Here is a 7,803-nt window from a genome sequence, read left to right as displayed (position 1 = left end):
GATTTAGGGGGGGGTAAAGGGGGCAGGTGCCCCGGGCCCCCCGACTTTTGAAGGCCCCCTACGTGGAAAAAATGTGATTTTGTGTTATTTTTTCTTCCTTTCAGCCTTTGAAGTTTCTGCAAAATGCTGTGCAGTGCTGGATTGATGCTACTGTAGACGCAGAGGTGGTTTTTCGCGCCGTAAGCGCGAAAATTTTTTTTGCAGAGGTGCCCCCCGATCTAAAAGTGCCCCGGGCTCCCCATCAGCTAAATCCGGCCCTGGGCATAGCAAAAGGATAAAATCATGTTTTCTTCGGCATTTTTTGGAAATAAAGCTACAAGTCTCTATGTTTTCTTGTTGCTACTTCCTGGCTGAGATATTTGAATGTTTGATAATGGCAAAACTCGCTCTTTGCATATTTCATTTAAAATTAGGCAAACTTTGTTTTAGAAACATAGACTGAAAGCATCATTCTCAATATCGTGACGTCACACACGTGCCAAAAGGGGGGGTGAAATCAATTAAAGTAGTTTTGATGATACGAATTTTAGTACAAAAAATAAAAAGGTCTGGCAGCACTACTTATAAAAATATAGTTAGGCTAGGTAATTTGATGACAAAAATTAACTAATATATTTTAAGGTTGCATACAGACGGTGACGTAGGATTCAAAGAACCCAATTAGTCTAACAGTTCGTATTTACATTTTCAATGTCTGAATTTTGATTAATATTCAATCGTCGAATTTGCAGAAGGCGTCGTTGGATTTTCAAAAAATCGTCGAATAGTAGCAGACCCTTTTATAAAAGTAACCAAACAAAGCTAAGCTACACCTTAACATTACTTTTAACAGGTAGGCTATAACATTTTTTTGTTAAATGTTGTGGTGTTGCTTAGCTAATAGCTATGTCTGTTTATGGTTGAAAAAGTACTGTAACCTCTCTACCCGAATTGTTTTATAAAAGTGTTCACCAGATTTATATAAATTCATATTTTGTAGTCGCCCAAATCAAGATGATGCATTTATGGATATTATGAAAAAAATTAAAGACTTTGTAAATTTTGATGCGAGGCAACTGTATCATGCCAATTGGGCAGTTTTATAAATAAACTATGATCAGATAATTTCATATTTTTTTGTTGCCCAAATCTAAACGATACAGTTATGTAAATGGGAAAAATTAAGGCAGTGGCTATTTGACTGGCGCCGGCCTTTTAATCTGAAACACTATTTAACCGGTTCCGGTCTTTTAATCTGAAACACTATATGACCGATATCATATATAACCTACATTACTGTGGTTGTTCACGAAAAAGCCACTGCCTTAAATTAATGAATTTGTTCATTTTGGGGAAACTGCCTCACGCTAATTTGGGCAGTTGCATAAACAGACTAATCAGTTTTATCAAATAATTTCATGTTTTGAGCTGCCCAAATCAACACGATGCATTTGTGAAAATTAATAAAATTAGCTATATATATAGCAAATTTTGCATTTTGATTTGGGCAGTTTCACAAAAGTATTAGAGACATATTTTGGTGGCTGCCCAAATTGGCATGATGCTGTTGGTTAAATGCATTTCGTACTACAGTTTGATCACCATGCAATACAATACATCAATATTGTGTGGCCAAATGAAGATTTTGCGGCACATTTCTTGTGCAAATAAGAGGCTGTAGGCCTACTTAGTTTGATAGGTAAAAGATATTAATTTATAGTTTTTCTTAATTCATGCAATTTTGTAGCTTTTCATATAGCAATTTTTGCCCTAATAATTGCAAGATTTTGCCCGAATTTGCGACGTTTTGAAACAACAGGGGGGGCGGCTGCCCCCCCCCCCCCCCCTGGCTCGTACGGCTATGGTTTCGCATACTTGTAGAGGCATTGACACAGGGCTGGTTACCGAGATAGACAGAGTGAAGTTCTTCGATTTCTAAAATGTTGTTGCGGTAAATTATTCCACTAGGTGCCGCTGAATGGAAAGCAGTTATGAAATGAGTTGCTCAAGCGCACACCCCGAGTCGAACCCGCGCCGCTTGATCTTGAGTCAAAAAGGAACCACTGATCTAACGGGGCGTTAATTGTTTCATGTTATTTTATAATAAATTGATGTGATCCGTTTATTGTTTAATAAATAGTTGGCTTGTGTGACGACGACGAAGTATCAACGACAAACGACGTTGTATCAACGTAAACTTCAATGGTGCCGATAATGAAGTTTCAATGTGTTGTGTTGTCAGCTGAGGGTTGTGACGCCAGCTCAGTGGCAGAGTGGTTTCGCCCTCGGCTCTAGTGCTGGTAGATCTGAGATGGATTCCAGGTCGGGTCAAACCGAAGACATGATTTGGTTTTGAATCCTTATCCTCGGACTGACAAAGCCTTGAATAGGTTAATCCTGGTAGTTTTGCATACTTGTAGAGGTTTTGACGCAAAGCCGGTTACCGAGATTGACAGAGTGAAATTTTCCAGAGGTTGTTGAAGTGTTGTTGCTTGGGAAATATTCCATCAACGTATCCTAAAGGACTGCTCTCCATGCAGCGGCATTCAGTGTCGCTGAATGGAGAGCAGTCCTTAGAAAGCGTTGCTCAAGTGCACATCCCGAGAGCCGAACCAGCGCCGCTTGATCTTAAAGCTTCTTTGGTCACCAAGTCACGCGTTAGCCAACTGAGCTATCGGGGCGGACTTTAAAAAGGGTAGCCTACCAATTGTATTTTTTCTTGCATAACGCAGTGAGAATAAGTTGCGTAATAATGTGATGACATCGTAAACCTGAAGTCTCTTCAACGACAGTCTTGTAAATCAACGCCCCTTCTTCATGTTCTTTAGCTCGGGGGGCGTAAGAACATCTACAAAAGTAAAGTTTGTTTTGTAGTTTACGTTACTTTACGTTAATTATCGAACAAAAGGTTGATCAAAGCTGTAGATTATATGAATTTTAAGTCTTCTTTCCTTTACTTATAAATACAGTACTTCACCACATTTAAGTTTATTTAATTCTGACGTCAACTCCTGAAGAGTGTCGGACAAAAAACTGCAGCTTCGAGTTATGAGCAACCTTCTGCTCGTTATTTGCAAGTTATGTACCACTGATCAAGTGTTTACGTTGATTGCGCCTTTGTACTATATAACCATCGTCGCTGCAACAAGGCCTCTGGTGTTTTCTGGTAGCCTACAGACAATGGACTATTACAAGATCCATCAATCACGTGATCGAAACAATTAACATCGCGGCGCCAGAACACAGAAATAATTAGCAATTGTTGGGTAATAAAGTGTTGGGTAGCATACCAAAGAAAGAATACAACAAAAAGTTGAATGAGATCATTAAGTGAGGCAGTGCCGGTCTTAGGGTATTTCGGGCCCTGTGCGGAATATGCTTTGCTGGCCCCAATGACAATAAATGATCCAATTCAGTAGCGTAGCTAGGTATTTTGAAAGGGGAGGGGGGGTGGTTTGACGGTCAGCGATCGCCGAAGGCGACACCCAGCTGTGGGGGCCTCCCCCAGAAAATTTTGAAAAATTACTTTGAATTTGGGGCATTCTGAGAGCACGTTCAACAAAAATTTGGGTATGAGTATTACTGTAAAATGGTGCTGTTCGGTGGCATAGCAAAAGGATGCTTTCTTTGGCATTTTTCGGAAATAAAGCTATGTCTCTATGTTGAGTCTAGAACAGGGGTGGGCAAACTTTTTATCTCGAGGGCCGCATTCAGAATCTGAATTTGTTCGAGGGCCGCAGTATAGTACAATTAAGATTATAAACCAAAACATCAAATCTAAACTAGTCAAAACACAAGCTTTTATTTATTTTTAAAGTGACGAAAGAAAAGGAGATTTTATATACAGATAGCCTACATGTATTACATAAAAGATCTAAAAAAAATGTTTGTCTCAGTTATTTATTTGAATACAACCCACATCAAGATAACACTTCGCCAGACGCACTTTGAGCGAATTAAACAGAATACATCTGTGAGCGAATTTACATAATCAGAAAAACTATCTCAATCGCCGCTTTTCTCTCTACCAGCACCAAGAGTCTTGGCCTTGATCCAAGACTAAAACGACAAAGAAAGTTTCATGATGCGACAGGCTGAAGTCAGAAACTTCGATTGTGACGTAGGCCTCATCGACTGTTTAGCAATGGCTGCTTTGACACTAATAATAGCCATGCATTCATGCAAGATCACTATGTGGCTGGGGAAACAAACCACTACAATGTGACAAAAAGACTATAATTTATCTATCAAGACGAAATTTATAAAGAAAAAGTTTAATTAAGTCATTGTAGTAATTAAAATTTTCAAGCAATTTTAGGATTATTTTTTTATATAATTGCTTCAGGTTTTCGCGGGCCGTACAGAAAGTTGTTGCGGGCCGCATGCGGCCCGCGGGCCGTAGTTTGCCCACCTCTGGTCTAGAATCTGGATGCAACCTATTTCGTCCCTTTAAAAATTCGTACAACAATTTCGTACCCTGAAATCGTGTAACAAAATCAAATTTTGACCTATTTCGTCCCCTGAAAAGATCGAGAAAAATTTTGAAATGTTTGGCGCAATTCCGATCGGCGACTTCGGCTCTGTTGTTTTTTTTTCTCGATCTTTTCAGGGTACGAAATATTCAGTGTACGAAATGTTCAGGGGACGAAATAGGTTGCACCCGTTGAGTCTCTATGTTTTCTTGTTGCGAATTCCTTTGTTGAATTCACTTGTTTAATTTTTCCATTGGAAATGACAAAATTACTGCATTTTCTAAGTAAATTGTGGGCCCCCTAATTTGCGGGCTCTGTGCGATTGCACGGTTTGCACACCCCAAAGACCGGCACTGAGTGAGGATTGACAGAAAACCCGAAACGTGAATATTTAGCACAAGCAACAAGAACACCGACTGGTCATTAACGTGGCGAAAGGTCGATAACGCGCTCAATCTGTTGCGTCATGATCCACCGGACAAGGTGTATCGTGGAACAGATGACAGTCAAGAAAAGTTAAAAACTCTCAGCATCAGGACCTATGGCATCATCCAGCTGAGTCTTCAAGTGTCGATTCGTCGATTCTTCATTCTCCGTTTGGATTTGGAGTTCTTCATACTCGCTCCTGTGATATTAGAAATAGCATCAGATCAACGTAAACTAACGAAACATGTTCATTAGCATCATGAATAACATTCATATCAATGGCGAATTTAATCTGGAACTTGGTAATTCTTCCCCAGAACTAGTCGTTAAATATAAAATCGTTCCAGTTTCGTGACGTAGTACATACGTAGGCCTATACTATATGGCAGTTATTCATATTTCTTCATCTACATCTCTCAAGATAGCTATTAGTGCAGTGGTTCTTCACCTTTACTAACCTGCCGAACCCTTACGCTAATCTGCAAGTTTTCTTTGAACCCCAAATTTTCGCTGAATCACAAAAACCAAAATCTACCACGTTTAATAGTAATGCATTACTGTATCAATGAGACTTCTGTTGTTTTTTTTCTGTGACCAATAGTGAGATTCGAGGCTTTGTCTTGGAAACAGCAATTCTCATGTCATTTTCGCATGCAAGCCGGTTTCGTTTTATCATCCTACCAGAATAGAAAACGCATGCTCGCATAAATAAGTGGTCACGATTGGCATGAGAACTTCAAGGGCAGCTTTTGTAGTTTGAAAATAACTTTCCATTTGTTGGCACCAAAACGATTGAAGATTTGTTGTGTTGAATTTTCTTTTTTGCATCTAAATGCAAAAAAAAGAAACTAAATTTCTCAAAATGAACTAAATTTCCTTAAACTAAGGAAATTTCCTCAAAAGTGAGAGCCCTCTGCTTCTACCGTTCCATGCAAAAAGCAAACGAGAGGAAATTCATGTTTTGAGAAACTGAAGTTTTTTTTACCGATTGTTTTTACGATGTTACGTAACAATTTTTCTTTTTTGCATTCTGTGTTACATGCAGATGGCATCATTACATCACGCGTCAAACACACAGATGTTTATTTACCATCATGTAAGCCGCAATCAAGTTTCGGCTGGACAATATTTTCCAAAAACATTTGCTGATATAGGCTACCATTCAGTAGGCCGTGTGTTAATGTTTCAGAAGACGTTCGCGCCGAACCCCTGAAACAGCTTTGTCGAACCCCAAGGTTTCGATCCAACCCTGGTTAAGAACCACTGTATTAGTGGATAATGTGGTCAATAAAAAATGTATCAGTGTTGAAAATTTTGTTACTAATGTTTGTGATATACTAGTAGTTTGGCATATATTGTTTTTCGTTGTGATGGTCAGAAATACAAACAAACTGAACTGAAGTGGCACTGAAAATGTTAGTCTGTTTTTGTATGGTTTTAAAATCATGCTACCCAGCATCAGCCTCCGTCAGAAGAACATAAGGAAAGCTGTATACCAAAATGCCCCGAAGGTGTGCAAGTTACAAAAATGTTTGTTTAAGAAACAGTTCCATAGCCTAATTTAGTTAGGCTACATTGATTTGCTTAGGGCTTTTAGTCGAGTTCGTTGTCCAAACGTTCTTGAGTTATGATTGCCGTTCTGGCGCTTATATTCTCTGGACAAGACCAACACACATATTAGACTATACCGTAAAATATTTCTGTAATAATAGGCTATAATAAAACAATCTAACGCATTTGAGCCAGCCATAAAAACACTGATGCTTGCCGCGCATCTGAGTTGATCTAGATCAGTGTTTTTCAAACTTTTTTAGTCCATTGCCCCCTTTTCGTTATTGAAATAAAATTTCGCATCCTAATTCTGTCAAGTAAAATAAACATTGATAATAGAGTGATAGACAAATTTAGTTTTGGGAATTTAATCAACGAAATTGGCAGTAACATAATAATGTTCAATTAGATGGATAAGCTTGGCGACTTTTACAAAGTTTTGACATGTTTGGCGATGATTTCGTAAGATAGAGTCGAAGATCACCCCTTTTATGAACTAGCAAGCAATTTCTTTGCTTTGAAAGCATCGATGTCACAGCCGAAAAACCCCTTTTCAACCATATATGAAGTAGGAAACGACAAAATCCACTTTCCAGCTTCTTTCGAAAAGCTCATATGTGCCAGCAACCTGGCACCAAAAGAAATCGTATCGGTCATTATTCATTTCTGAATTTCATTCTTGACCCATCATCTGTTTGCATATCAATGAACTGCTCTTGAAGTTCAACTTTTATGTCTGTGGGTTCAGTAGAAAATGGTTGTACCACCCAGTCTGGAACATGGAAGTCCACGAGATCTGCAAAGCGGAGTTTCATGTCTTTATGAAGCATAATGTCTAAACGTGAGCAGTATTTTTGCCGTTGTTCTTCTGTAATAACATTCTCGCTCAAATTGGGAAACTGAGAGACATTTCCACCCAAATTTTGTTTGAATAAAGATGGGCTACTTCTGTCACAGCTTTTGCCTAATATAAAATTGGAAATAAAGTTCTGAATTCTATCAAAATTATGAAGTCACTTTATTACTTTTCTTTGTCTGCCACTATAACTTATCGACAAGTCTAGCCCCAATTTTTGCTGTTGAACGTTTCTAACTATCAGCAGAGAATGTTTGGTTATTTAAGAAGTCTGTTGAGTGTTGATCCTGTTATAATAGAAACCTGTTATCACTTGCTGACTGGAAATCTATAGGCCACTACATTTACTGTGATCAACTACTAACTACCGTACATGCTGTTTAAGACTGCTTCGCTTGACACTGACCCGAGACTTACTCGTAACTTACGAGGGTGAACCCCAATAATAAAATTCGAATGTCTCTGGCCTTAACCTCGAGCTTGGCTGGTCTCGGCTGGTCAAGCCTTGGCTTCGAGGCT

This window comes from Aplidium turbinatum, chromosome 6 (genome assembly GCF_918807975.1).
Source record: "Aplidium turbinatum chromosome 6, kaAplTurb1.1, whole genome shotgun sequence".
NCBI lineage: Eukaryota > Metazoa > Chordata > Ascidiacea > Aplousobranchia > Polyclinidae > Aplidium > Aplidium turbinatum.
This window is presented reverse-complemented; position numbering follows the sequence as displayed.